At 33.7% G+C, this 15,681-nt stretch overlaps 1 long non-coding RNA gene across 1 annotated transcript; it reads right to left on the bottom strand.

Annotated features, from left to right (window-relative positions):
- Positions 1 to 43: 43 nt before the first annotated feature.
- Positions 44 to 2,320, bottom strand: LOC131006381 (uncharacterized). The gene is made up of 3 exons (XR_009095503.1): positions 2,073 to 2,320; positions 834 to 914; positions 44 to 325 (listed from the first exon to the last, which is right to left on the bottom strand). It is a non-coding gene; the product is annotated as an uncharacterized LOC131006381 (long non-coding RNA).
- Between the last annotated feature and the right edge of the window lie 13,361 nt (positions 2,321 to 15,681).

Genomic DNA, 15,681 nt, shown 5'->3' with positions numbered 1-15,681 from the left:
CCTTAGATTTGGGTGACACATTCATAATAAAGGAATTTCGTAATTGAAGGATAATGAATACGGCAATTAAGATAGAAATTCTCCCAACCAGGATCAAAAGTTCGGAGGTCTGAGACAAAAAGATATCATTTAGTACTAAGCGAATAATATATGAGAGGAATAATCGCTAGGAAAGCGATAACATCAGGAGTTCATATTAAAATAGTTAATCTCAATTAATATCCATCTTAGTGAATACTATGGCAGCGGAATTTATTCTTGACATTCATTTGGAAATACAGCAACACCCTCCCTCAGCTTCGCACGTCACCATCTGCCGCTCAACCTGCAAAAGGTTTTGAAAACAATTGCAGGGCTGAGTACTAATATACTCAGTGGGTTTAGCCATTTGAAAACATTTGAAAAATCCATTTAAAGAATAATCCATGCTATGAACAGTATAACATAGAAATATTAGAAAGCATTCCATGCATACTTAAAATAAATTGTGGATCCATTTTCAGTCTTCTCTCTACTGGTGCTTCGCCTATTATGTGAACTTGTGGGAGCAGCCCACAGAGGTCCACTACCATGCATGTTTCAGAAATGGGAGCAGCCCAAGTCTGACAGTCTGAGGCAAGTAGGAGCAGCCCACAATACCCCCTTGTGTGTACACAATCCTAACCAGGGCGATCCAATCGCTACGCCGGCTAGGACCCGATCGTTAGAGAACATAGGAGCACTTTAAACAATAGAGAGATAAAATCATTTTAACATGGACATTCATTTGCATTTGCATAAAAACAATTTAGAGCTCAATAACTCAAAACATACATTGGAAAATAAAAACCCACCTTGATAGAACAAGCTCGTAGATAAAAGATGTACAATTCTCTTCTTGTAAAAGCAATGCTAATTCCTTCTCTCAAGTGGACCTACAAGACAATCTAATCTTAATAGGTCTCAAAATATCGTATGAACTAACGATTCTACAAAGCTGCTAAATCTTAATATTCTGCGCCCGGATTTTCAAAACTCAAATTATAGAGTCTAATTAAATAATTAGACCATTAAATCATTATCCAAATTACTCAACTAATTAAAGATATTTGAGTAAAGGCTGATTTAAAGAAATAAATTAGCCCAAAACCTTAAAATAAAACCCAACTCAATTAATCAAATCAGCCCAACTTGAATTAAAAGTATAGGCCCAAAATAATAAACAAACAAGCCCAAAACAATTTCATAAGTCAAAACCCCCTTATCTCTCCTTCTCTACGCCTCCTGTCTCTCTCTCTCTCACCAAAACACACGCCCTTCTCCTCTCTCGGCCCTCTCTCTCTCACCAGCCACCTCGCCACTTCTCCATCGCCGGCGACGACAGCTATATCGCCGTCGCGGCTCCCCCTTCCCCTATCTTGCTTCTCTCTCTCTCAAAAAGGAAATCCCCAAAATCCCAAACCCTTTCCTTCGATTTCAAGGGAGAGGCAGTCGGAGCATCGCCTTGCCGTCACGGCACAGCAGCAGCGTCGCTCAGCCACCTTCTCTCCCGATCGACGAACGGACGGCGCCAATAGGCTACCGCCGCCGCGATTCATCACCACCATCTCCGATTCTCCCTAAACCGCCTCTTCCTCCCCTCTGAATTTCGGCCAGCAGCTCGAAATACCGCCGCCGCCGCCGACTCTATCCCGCCTCCCCTCCTTCTCTCCTTCTACACGTGACGACAGCCACGCCGGCGACAACAGCAGTAACCGCGCCGCCGCGGTGAACACAGCAGCACTGCTGCCTTCGCTTCCTTTTTCTCGATCGGCGAACAACACCAGCCGCTGTCGCCGTCTCCGATTCTCCCTCAGCCGACTCACCTCATCTCTCACAACATCACTCGAGCCCCTGCCTGCACCATCTACCCAGAACAACAGTAACTGCAACTCACGCACCCAGCATCACACACACCACAACACAGAAAGATAGCTTCTTTTTAACAAAACATGGTAGGTAGATTGTTGGGTAATTATGCGCATATATATATATATATATATATATATATATATATATATATATATCATGAATAGAATGGTGCAAGAGCAAACCTTTTTCAAGGATTTTGCAATAAAGCAGTGTTTTTGCTGTAGCGATGATGGTATCGAGTAAGGGATGCTGCTGTGTTTGAGTTAGCACCTGTGAGTGCAGCTTGTTGTTGTGTGTGTTTGCTGGGAATTAGAAGATAATATGATGGAGTTTGGTTTGGTGTAGAGTTTGAGTATTGCTGAGGACTCTTACAGGAGAAGAGTGGGGACGTGGAAGTACCCCTATCATGCATTAAAACTAATTGATAACCATGTAATGTGTCAATTTTAAAGCCCCAAGTAAAAGATTAAAAACTCATACAAAAACTCAAGACTGTTGTAAATATATCTTCTAGATATATCTTATGTGTGTTGACCAAGAAACCTAGAGGGAGAATAACACTTGACATCTTCAAGCCACCGGAGTTGACTGTCCTCCGTTCACACCGGACGTGTGTGAACGTTCACACCGGACGTTCACACTTGGTTTAACACCTATAAATATGGGTGTGTTGTGAGCTTCATAAGAACTTCATTGGTATTCTCTACTATATTCTCTCGCTTCTCTCTAGTTTATAACACGTTATCAGCACGATAGTTCTAGTTCTCTCATCTCTCTAATCGATTGACTCAATGATGGAGGTATGCCCTAGGAAAGAATCGTGTCTTTCCGATAAGGTAATTCATATTCGATTATAGAAGTGATATTTGAATTGTTACTTTGAAATTGTATGGTTTTCCACCATCAAATGCTGTCTCACAGAACACCTGATATAGTAAGGTAAATTGAATGTATTACTTCTGAATCAACTCAAACAAAAACGACAACAATATTGAAGTGCCATCAATTATTTTTTCTAGATAATTAAAAGCTTGCTTAGATAATTGTTGCGATTCCAGGAAATTGTGCATATTAAACCAAGTGTGTGGTCGCCTATACATAATGAATCATATGTATGTGGATGTGGTGTAGAAGACATACAAGAAAATAATATTTTGGATGAAATAACATGAGTATAGGAAGCTAATTAATTCACGCTTGTCCGTGTCTAGACCACTGCACGAAACAAGGAAAAAATAAGAATTTGGATCCTTTGCTAAAGCTGTCTGTATCTGACTAATGCATCACTATTTTATTAGTTAATCTTAATTTCTTTCTTAGCATAAAATTGATTGTAATGGCACATGGAATACATTACAAATTATTTGTAATTTCGTAATTTTTTATGCTCTTATTTCGAATTTTGATATATTATATTCTGTAATATATTACATATATACAATCTATTTTTTTAAAATGATCTTGAAAATTAAATTGGTGCTATTTAAATGGCACAAGTAGTATTCCTAAAGAATATTACATTCAAAATCTTAAATTGATGCTATTAAAGTAGCACAAGTAATATTCCTGAAGAATATTACATGCTCTAAGAGCAAGTAAATTAAATATTTGGATAACATATCCTTGAATCTTTATCTATTTGATTCATATTGTTGCTCCCGATGTAGCACAATCAATATTCCATGAAGAATATTACATACTCTTCAAGAGCAATCCATATTACATGCTCTTGAAAATTAGACCTTGAAGGTCAAACGGCTCTAAAGGTCGAATGGTTGTACTCTTTTTTCCTTACTAAGTTTTTTCCTACGAGGTTTTCTTAGTTAAGGTTTTTAAGACAACTAGTGTAATATATGAGTAAATATATATATCTTGTACTCTTTTCCTCTACCAAATTTTTCCCATGGGGTTTTTACGGAGAGGTTTTTAACAAGGCATGAATATATATATATATATATTAATATCATATGAAATATTGTGATATTTGTCTTGGTAAATAAATACACATATTATTCTTCAAAAGAAGAAGTATTTCCTTAAGTTGACATTAGATGAGAATAATGTTAACATAATATCAGGTGCATCAAAAATCATTGAAGGCTCCGGAAGAGCTTGTATCATTTTGCCAAATGATACTAAATTAGATATTGAAAATGCCCTGCACTTTAGTAAGTAACTTACTAAGTTTCAAGGATATCCGAAATAATGGATACCACATCGAGACAATTATGTGAAAGGTAGAAATGAATATCTTTGCATAAATTCTTTTGTTTCAGGCTATAAGCTGACAAAAGAAAAATTAGCAACACTACCTTCTGGAATGTATTACACATTCATAAAAGCAATTGAGACAAACCATGTCATGAACATAAAGTTCAATGATACAAAAAGCTTTAAGCTTTGGCATGATAGGTTTGGACATCCTGGAGCGACTATGATGCGCCGAATAATCAATAATTCATATGGGCACAATATAAAGAATCAAAAGATTCTTTCTACAAAGGAATTCCCATGTGATGCTTGTGCGCAAGGCAAGTTAGTTATTAGACCTTCATATACGAAGGTTAATACTGAATCTCCATCTTTCCTAGAAAGAATTCAAGGAGACATTTGTGGACCTATACATCCACCTTGTGGACCTTTTCGATACTTTATGGTATTGATTGATGCTTCTTCTAGATGGTCACATGTATGCTTGCTTTCTACTAGATATGCAGCATTTGCTAGACTACTTGCTCAAATCATAAAATTAAGAGCTCAATTCCCAGACAATTCAATTAAAAGAATTCGTCTTGATAATGCTGGTGAGTTTACATCTCAAGCATTTGATAACTATTGTATGGCTATTGGAATTGAGATTGAACATCCAGTAGCTCATGTCCATACTCAAAATGGTTTAGCGGAATCATTTATTAAACGTCTTCAAATTAGTGCTAGACCATTACTTATGAAATCAAAACTACCAACTACTGTTTGGGGTCATGCCATATTACATGCTGCAACATTAGTTCGACTAAGGCCATCAACAAATCATGAATACTCCCCAATGCAAATTATCTTTGGCCGAGAACCTGATGTTTCTCACTTACGAACTTTTGGTTGCGCGGTTCAAGTCCCAATTGCAACCCCCACAACGAACAAAAATGGGTCCCCAACGAAGACTTGGGATATATGTTGGATTTGATTCACCATCGATTATAAGGTATCTAGAACCTTTAACAGGTGATTTATTTACTGCACGTTTTGCAGATTGTCATTTAGATGAAATGACATTTCCAACATTAGGAGGAATAAATCTACATCCAGAAAAGCACAAGGAAATCTCTTGAAATGAGAAAAACTTATCACATTTTGATTCTAGAACAAATCAATGTGAACAAGAAAATGAAAAGATCATTCATTTGCAAAATATTGCAAATCAAATTCCTGATGCTTTTGTAGATACAAGAAAAGTGACACAATCTCACATACATGCTGCAAATACTCTAGCTAAAATTGATGTCCCTGAAGGACAAATAGCTTTGGCAGCAAATGAGTCCAAAATTCGTCAAAAACGTGGTCGACCAGTTGGTTCCAAAGATTCTATGCCTAGAAAAAGAAAGGGGCAAGATGGAAACCAAACAATGACGAAAACGACTAATCAATCAAATGAAAGTGATGTAATTCCTGAAGAATTACAAGTATCTGAAAATCATGAGATCTCAATAAATTATTTACATCAGATACTAGAGAGAGAAAATATCATTGTTGATGATATATTTGCCTTTCATATAGCTCTTCATGTTTTAAATGAGGATCCTCAACTAAAGTCTGTTGCAGAATGCAAACATAGACTTGATTGGCCTAAGTGGAAAGAAGCTATAGAAAGGGAATTAAATTCCTGTGATAACCGGAAAGTATTTGGGCCTATAGCCTTAACTTCGGAATCTAAAATCCCTGTTGGATATAGATGGATTTTTGTTAGAAAGAGAAACGAGAAAAATGAAGTTACGAGATATAGAGCAAGACTCGTAGCACAAGGTTTCTCACAAAAACCAGGAATTGATTATGAGGAAACATACTCTCCAGTAATGGACGCTATTACTTTTAGATTTTTGATTAGTCTGGCTGTGTCACAAAGGCTTGATATGCGCCTTATGGATGTAGTGACTGCTTATCTATATGGGTCATTAGATACTGACATATATATGAAAATTCCTGAAGGATTTCAGTCACAACCCAAAAGCATGTATTTAATTAAACTGCAAAAATCGTTGTATGGGTTGAAACAGTCTGGTCGTATGTGGTACAATAGACTGAGCGAGTATCTTTTGAAAGAAGGATACAAGAATGATGATATCTGCCCTTGTGTTTTCATTAAGAAAACCGAAAGTGGATTTGCAATCATAGCAGTTTATGTTGATGATTTAAATTTAATTGGGACTCCTGAAGAGCTCAATAAAACTGCTGAATATTTGAAGAAAGAATTTGAGATGAAAGATTTGGGAAAGACAAAGTTTTGTCTTGGTTTGCAAATGGAACGTATCCGTGGAGGTACGTTTATCCATCAATCCACATATACAGAAAAAGTGTTAAAACGCTTCTATATGGATAATGCACATCCATTAGCATCACCAATGGTCGTTAGATCTCTTGATACTAAGAAAGATCCATTTCGACCAATTGAAGAGGGTGAAACGATACTTGGTCCTGAAGTACCATATCTAAGTGCAATTGGAGCATTGACTTATCTGGCTAATAATACTAGACCAGATATAGCTTTTTCTGTTAATCTTCTAGCAAGATTTAGCTCTGCACCCACTTTGAGACATTGGAATGGTGTTAAGCACATTCTACGTTATCTAAAGGGTACCATTGACCTTGGATTATATTATCAAGAAAATTCTGATAATACTCTAGTGGGGTATTCGGATGCAGGATTTTTATCCGATCCACATGAAGCTAAGTCACAAACTGGATATATTTTCACATGTGGTGGAACTGCTATATCATGGAAGTCTGTGAAACAAACCTTGACTGCAACATCCTCAAATCATTCTGAAATCATTGCAATCCACGAAACAAGTCGAGAATGTGTATGGTTGAGAAATGTGACGAGTCATATCCAAGAGTCGTGCGGGTTAGCTTCATCAAAGGCCAAACCAACTGTTTTATATGAAGACAATGCTGATTGCATCACGCAACTCAAGGAAGGATACATCAAAGGAGATAGGACGAAGCATATTTTTCCAAAGCTCTTCTACACACACGACCTTCAAAAGGGTTACGATATTGACGTGCAACAAATTCGCTCAAGTGAAAATCTGGCGGACTTATTCACCAAGGCATTACCAACATCGACATTCAGAAAGTTGGTACACGAGATCGGCAGATTGGTCAATCAAGGGGAAGTGTTGTAAATATATCTTCTAGATATATCTTATGTGTGTTGACCAAGAAACCTAGAGGGAGAATAACACTTGACATCTTCAAGCCACCGGAGTTGACTGTCCTCCGTTCACACCGGACGTGTGTGAACGTTCACACCGGACGTTCACACTTGGTTTAACACCTATAAATATGGGTGTGTTGTGAGCTTCATAAGAACTTCATTGGTATTCTCTACTATATTCTCTCGCTTCTCTCTAGTTTATAACAAAGACACATATATATGTATATGTTCGGTCCTCTTAATGAGGAACTGGGCTTCTTAAATAAGTAAGCCTTTGCAAATTGTTTACAAAGCCCAACCTCAAAATAATTTATTGAGATAGAAAATATAAGCACATTGCCTTCAAATAATTTGATAAAATCTATTATTAAAAGGAATACTTTTTCGAAAAGAAATATAATAATTTATCCGGGCGAGAATCTACTTATTCTAAATTCAAGTATTCTCGTGAAATCCTATTAAGAAGAAATCGGGGTATTACAAGATCTTTACTTAGTTTATTATTGATACACGTCCATTTTTAATAAATTATATTATTCCAAAGAAATTTTACAACTTTGACGTTCATGATTTTTTTTTTTTTAGAAATTAGTTGATAATGTCATTCAATTTCATGCTTTCACTACCTTGTTATGCCATTTTTTTTAATTATGCTTTATTGACTTGATTGGAATAATAATTTAGTTTTTGAAATAATTCAAAAATATGGAAAAGAATTTTGGGTTGTCTAAATTTTTTATAAAAACTATTTTTGATTGAATGATATTTTTATCTAAGAATCAATAGAATACATGTTTTTATTAAAGATGACCCCTTCTTCCAAAGCATTTTTTTCATTGGGAAGCCGGGATTATCTAGGAGCGATGGTACGGCCGGAGTTTCTGAAATTCTCCCAACTCAGCTTCTAACAATTTTTTTCTTTTTAGACGAGTACTCTTTTTCCTCTTGCTGAGGTTTTAACGAGGCTCGACCCTTAGTCTGCTTTTCTGTGCTTTCAAGGGTTTAGGTTCTGCTGCTTTTTCTCTTTTCTTTTTAATATAATCCTATTTTAATAATTAAAGATGACCCCTTCATAAAAAATTTAAGAAAGTGGGCATTTTTATCTATTAACACTTACTTTTATCCATCTAAACTAATTCTCAAAAATAAGTTTTTATAATATTTTTGATGAATTAATAGTTAGAGTAGAAGTCAAATTTTGTGGCTCAATGATTTGACTTCCACGCGGCATTGTCACATAAGTCAAATAATGACTTGCAAATTGAGTTGTTTTGTAAATTAATACTTTATCCGTTCCATAAAAGTGTGCATCATTTTTTATAGCACGAGTTTTAATAAAATGTTAATAAGTGTATTGGGAGTTGAAAAAGTGATTGACTTATTAAAAAATAAGAGTAAAAAATAAAAAATTAGTGGTGTAGTAGTGTCCAAAAATGACAATGCACACTCTTATGGGCCGGAGTAAGTAGTCTTCAAAAATTCTAGGCTCACAAGAACAGTTTTAGATTTGAATATAAAGGGCATTTGTAGGCTTCTAGTCTCCAAAATTCTAGGCATATTTTAAATCAACTATTACTCTCTTTTTTATTAAAAAAAGATTAATAACGATTTTTCATTTTTCCCAATAGTGATTCAAATCCCTAATCTATTAATTGGAAGTGGAGAACTTTATCAATTGAGTCACGCTTCGTTATGAAATTAACTATATATAACTTTGCATGACTATATATGACTTTGAATTGATTAGATATAAATTCTTGCACATTAATCTTTTTGCAATAAACTGTATGCTTTGATTAAAAAAAATGATATTTTAATTTTATTTTAACAATTTAATACCAATTTGTAAATATCAGAGGGCCCACAAAGCTTAACATAACTATATATAACATTGCATGACTATATATGACTTTGAATTGATTAGATATAAATTCTTGCACATTAATCTTTTTGCAATAAACCGTATGCTTTGATTAAAAAAAATGACATTTTAATTTTATTTTAACAACTTAATACCAATTTGTAAATATCAGAGGGCCCACAAAACTTAATTTTATTTTAACAACTGAAAACCAATTACTGAAAACCAATTTGTAAATATCAGAGGCCTCACTTAATTGAACCATTGCCAAGACTAAATTGAACCGAGTCAAAATTATTTGGATTGAACAATTACCATTTAATATTAACCTAATAATGTATTCAAATTGACAAAAACGAACCATTAAATATAGTGTTCTAATTATACTTATTATTTTTGTGGTCGTGTTATAATAATCAAATCAATTCTTTTACGACTTGGCAATCAAAGAGATTGATTATGTATATCTTGGGAATAATCAAATCAATTCTTTTATGCTTAGTTAGATAAATACTCTAACAACAGTTGGATTTTTTGTTTCCAGCCATATTGGATCTTCTAGTTTCTCAATGTTAACAGATGATTTGTTAAATTATGATGTCATCAAGTATACTTGGTGTGCATGTCTTCGTGATACAGGGAAATATAAGATTTGTAACAAAATATCTTGTGTGCATTGCTAATTGATTTATACTTTAGAGGCATTTAGCAAATAATAAAGTTTCAGCGTATGTTTTCAAGTACAAAACAAAATGTCTTTCTTACTATGCTCCATCTTTAAAGCGAATCTTTAATGCTTATCCAATTTTCAGGTCCAATACCATCCACCATTGAGCAGGGGCGGAGCCAGACTTTCGATTCAGGGGGGCCCAAATTTTTTTTAAAAGAAAATTAATAATTAAATTAAAAAATAAAAATTAAATTAAATTAAAAAAAAATAATAATCAATAGCACAATTATAATATTATTTAAATTACAAAAAACACATTTTAACAGATTTTCAAGCTCATATTCATGTTACGATGTATTTTATAATAAAATTACTAAATATTGAATATTATATATTTCTTAAGACGAAGAGTTAGAAAGGTAGGGTGATTTAGCGGCGGCAGGCCTCAGAGAACATGTGGTGAGCTTATCCGGTTGAATTTTGATCTATCCGGCAAACCGCCCTTTTTCTGGCTCAACTTCTATCTATATTCAGGGAGGGATTGGACTTTCCTCTTTGGGTATGGGGCTTAGCTACACATACTGAGTTCATTACGAGACCACTCACGTTCATATCGAGTTAGCTCTCTTCCGCTCATATCGAATGGCCTATGCAAATACATGATACAGTCTCTAATTTGGAGAAATTTTTAATTGAAATGGTACGAAACGATGTCGTTTAAGCCTCACAAAAACGTCGTCGTTTTTACTAATCATGTAAGCTCCAATTCAATACTCTAGCGATCGAAAAAAACAGGGGGACAAAATTGCAAAACTTGAAAAAAATAGTGATTTAATTCGCCATGCACACTCAAAAGACGTTAAAATTGCAAATTCAAAATAGTTTGTGATTTTATTTTCCAAAATCCCATGAAACTTTATAAGGCAAAGTAACTTTCAATATCAAATTCAAAAAAAAATCTCTAGAATCCAATCCAAGCATGATATGCATAAATTAATTATGTTTTTACTTATTCTAAAAGTCTTAACTCTAAAGTTTACATATCAATTACAGTATAAAATAGCTCAACGAGATAATGATGTAGATAAAATTATATATTTTTTATTTTTAATACAAAATTACAAAAATATCCTAGTATTTTTTAAAATCCCAGGGGGGCCCAGTGACCCCCCTGCCCCACCCCTAGCTCCGCCCCTGCCATTGAGAATCTATCGAATTTGCAGTGGCTAGACCTCTCTTCCAACAAATTAAATGGTGAGCTTCCATTCTCCATGTGCAACATGACATCCCTTCAAATTCTTATTTTCTCAAATAACAGTTTGGAAATCTTTGGACATATTTCATCTAAATGCAAATCACTTTAGTGGCCCCATTCCATCAATATTTATGAGAGGGTGTATTTTTGAGTCTAACAATTTGAGTGTTAATATATAAAATGCGATATTATATAAAGGAAAATAAAAAACCTAAGAAACCCTTGAAAGCACTAGAAAGCAGACTAAGGACCGAGCCTCGTTAAAACCTTTTTACGGAAAACCCAGGGGGAAAAACCGTAACAAGGAAAAAGAGTACCCGTCTAAACAACCAAGAAAGAGGGAGTGAGAGCGGCAGGATAAGTTTCCGGAACTCCGGCCTAACCATCGTCCCCAAACCAACCCGGCTCTCATCCCACATAAAAAGAAAAGAAAAAAAAACCAAGCTGGGGCAAAAGGCCGGTGAGACGCCGTCGCCAAATTGCCAAAAAGAAGAAGCTACGCGGCCGGTTAGACGCCGTCGCCGTTAGCTCGGACAAACAAAACAAACAAAAGGAAGCAACACAGCCGGTTATACGCCGTCGCCGTGAGCTAACCAAGAAACTAGACTCCAAATCCAAGGGGTAAAAAATCGGCCGGTTATACTCCGTCGCCGAAATTACCAAGGAAGAAAAGCTAGTAGTTTCGGCCGGTGAGATGCCGTCGCCGAGAACTAAATAACCTTGTGTACCCTCGAAAAAGCACGCTGGCAAGCCAGCCTCCTCCACGTAAAACCAGCAGCAGTTCAACCGAGAACAACGAACTAGCACCACATGCCCACCAAGTGTTTGACCAAAAAGGCCGAGAACATCCACCACCGCGCCCCAGGTGTTCGACAGAACAACTGCGAAGAAACCCACCAACTGCTCGATCAAAGTGTTATGCTGCCAACTCCCAACAGCTCGCACCACCCCAAAAAACTCATCCTTCATTGAAAACCAAAAACTCCCAGCACCAGCAGCCCAAAAGCCGACCTCATCAGCCCAAAACAATTTGAGTGTTAATAAATTGCAAGGAAATTTGTCTATACGTGTGTTCATATAAGATATGCAATTTGTCTAATTCCTTTGTCACTCCATGTGCAATATGAAATAGATTTATATAAAAAAAAAAGTTGAGTAATATATTTTCTCGATAAAAGAAAAAGGAAAACATACTCTAATATTTTGAAAAATAATTGGAGCAGTGTAATCTCTTTTTCACATGGATAATAGAGTGACTTATTTAGAACTCTAGCTGGGGTATGACTTGTGGGACTCGAAGGCAGCATTCCACTAGAAATTGGAAATCTGTGTTCACTTGTTTATCTTGATATAAATGGAAACTCTTTTCATGGTACTATTTCCTCTATCTATTTTTAATTTGTTGTTAATAGAATATATTTATTTATATGGTAATCCTATCAGCTCGTGTGATATCCCGACTTTTCTATAACAAATATAGAAGATCTTTACTTAGTTTATTATTGATACACGTCCATTTTTAATAAATTATATTATTCGAAAGAAATTTTACAACTTTGACGTTCATGATTTTTTTTTAGAAATTAGTTGATAATGTCATTCAATTTCATGCTTTCACTACCTTGTTATGCCATTTTTTTTAATTATGCTTTATTGACTTGATTGGAATAATAATTTAGTTTTTGAAATAATTCAAAAATATGGAAAAGAATTTTGGGTTGTCTAAATTTTTTATAAAAACTATTTTTGATTGAATTTATCTAAGAATCAATAGAATACATGTTTTTATTAAAGAAGACCCTTTCATAAAAAACTTAAGAAAGTGGGTATTTTTATCTATTAACACTTACTTTTATCCATCTAAACTAATCCTCGAAAATAAGTTTTTATAATATTTTTGATGAATTAATAGTTATTTGAGTAGAAGTCAAAGTTTGTGGCTCAATGATTTGACTTCCACGCGGCATTGTCACATAAGTCAAATAATGACTTGCAAATTGAGTTGTCTTGTAAATTAATACTTTATCCGTTCCATAAAAGTGTGCATCAATTTTTGTAGCACGAGTTTTAATAAAATGTTAAATAAGTGTATTGGGAGTTGAAAAAGTGATTGACTTAATTAAAAAATAAGAGTAAGAAATAAAAAATTAGTGTCTAAAAATTCTAGGCATATTTTAAATCAACTATTACTCTCTTTTTTATCAAAAAAAAAGATTAATAACGATTTTTCATGACTATATATGACTTTGCATGACTATATATGACTTTGAATTGATTAGATATAAATTCTTGCACATTAATCTTTTTGCAATAAACCGTATGCTTTGATTAAAAAAAAATGACATTTTAATTTTATTTTAACAATTCAATACCCATTTGTAAATATCATAGGCCCCACAAAACTTAATTGATATTGCTCAATTCATAACTATATATAACTTTGCATGACTATATATGACTTTGAATTGATTAGATATAAATTCTTGCACATTAATCTTTTTGCAATAAACCGTATGCTTTGATTACAAAAAATTACATTTTAATTTTATTTTAACAACTTAATACCAATTTGTAAATATCAGAGGGCCCACAAAACTTAATTGATATTACTTTGGTAGACTCTAAACCGAATTATTGACCACTACTTAGCCCATATCAGAAGATATATTGCACATTATTATTATTATTATTATTATTATTATTATTATTATTATTATTATTATTATTATTATTATTATTATTATTATTATTATTATTATTATTATTATTATTATTATTATTATTATTATTTCTCTCTCTTTTTCTATACTTGACTCGGTTTACATCGATCTAATTAAATGGAATTGTTTACAAATTAGCCCATATGACAATATTATTCACTTTCATATAATTAGAAAAAGCACACCACTAACTAATTTTCTAATAGTAATTATGATTTTAGATTGGTTAGATTAACTATATATGACTCTGCATTGAATAGGTTAGATATAAATTCTTGTACATTAATCTTTTAGCAATAAATCGTATGATTTGATTAAAAAAATGACTTTTTAATTTTATTTTAAAAACTGAAAACCAATTTGTAAAAATATCAGAGGCCCCACTTAATTGAACCATTGCCAAGACTAAATTGAACGGAGTCAAATTATTTGGATTGAACAATTACCATTTAATATTCACCTAATAATGTATTCAAATTGACAAAAACGAACCATTAAATATAGTGTTCTAATTATACTTATTATTTTCGTGGTCGTGTTATAATAATCAAATCAATTTTTTTACGACTTGGCAATCCAAAGAGATTGATTATGTATATCTTGGGAATAAGCAATTCCACAATGCTATGAAAACTTTAGCAAATCTTCGGCCATCTTTCATTCAATTATAAATCAGTTTAGTGGTAAAAAATGAGATATATGGAACATTACATAAATTATCTGTCGTCCATTTCCTAATTTGTTGGTTTTAGATACATTTGTTGAAAAGATATTTCAAATTATCTGCCAAAGTAAATGGTGAGCTTCCACTCCATCTACAACTTGACATCCCTTGCTATCTGCAACTCAGCAGAAACAATTGCAAAACTTGATCAAATATTTATCTTATTTTGTTTTCTTTGCGTACTGGCTTGTTCTCATATAACTAATTTATGCTTAGTTAGATAAATACTCTAACACCAATTGGATTTTCTATTTCCAGCCATATTGGATCTTCTATTTTCTCAATGTTAACACATGATTTGTTAAATTATGATGTCATCAAGTATACTTGGTGTGCATGTCTTCGTGATACACGGAAATATAAAATTTGTAACAGAATATCTTGTGTGCATTCCTAATTGATTTATACTTTATAGGCATTTAGCAAATAATAAAGTTTCAGCGCATGTTTTCAAGTACAAAACAAAATGTCTTTCTTACTATGCTCCATGTTTAATTAAAGTGATTGAAATGAAGGGTTCTTCAATTTTTAGGTCCAATACCATCCACCATTGGGAATCTATCCAATTTGCAAGTGCTAGATCTCTCTTCCAACAAATTAAATGGTGAGCTTCCATTCATCATCTGCAACTTGATATAATAACTTTTTTACAAACTTGATCGGATCTTTGGCCATTTTGGTTTGAACTAGTCTTTTTAATATTTTACATTTGGTAAGATAAGATATGCAATTTGTCTAATTCCTTTGCCAATGCATGCGCAATATGAAATAGAACACGAATGATATTAATAATAAAAGAAAAAAAAATAGAAAACACTTTTTTTCGAATTGTATGACTTAGCTAATTTGTGTCAAAAAATGTGAGTGCTTTACATCTCTATCTTTAAAGTGATTTATATGAAGGGTTTTCCAATTTCCAGGTCCAATACCATCCACCATTGGAAATCTATCAAATTTGGGGTATTTAAGGCTCTCTTCCAACAAATTAAATGGTGAGCTTCCATTCTCCATGTGCAACATGACATCCCTTCAAATTTTCATTTTCTCAAATAACAGTTTGGAAATCTTTGGACATATTTCATCTAAATGCAAATCACTTTAGTGGCCCCATTCCATCAATATTTATGAGA

Source organism: Salvia miltiorrhiza, chromosome 1, assembly GCF_028751815.1.
Source record: "Salvia miltiorrhiza cultivar Shanhuang (shh) chromosome 1, IMPLAD_Smil_shh, whole genome shotgun sequence".
NCBI lineage: Eukaryota > Viridiplantae > Streptophyta > Magnoliopsida > Lamiales > Lamiaceae > Salvia > Salvia miltiorrhiza.
This window is presented reverse-complemented; position numbering and strand designations above follow the sequence as displayed.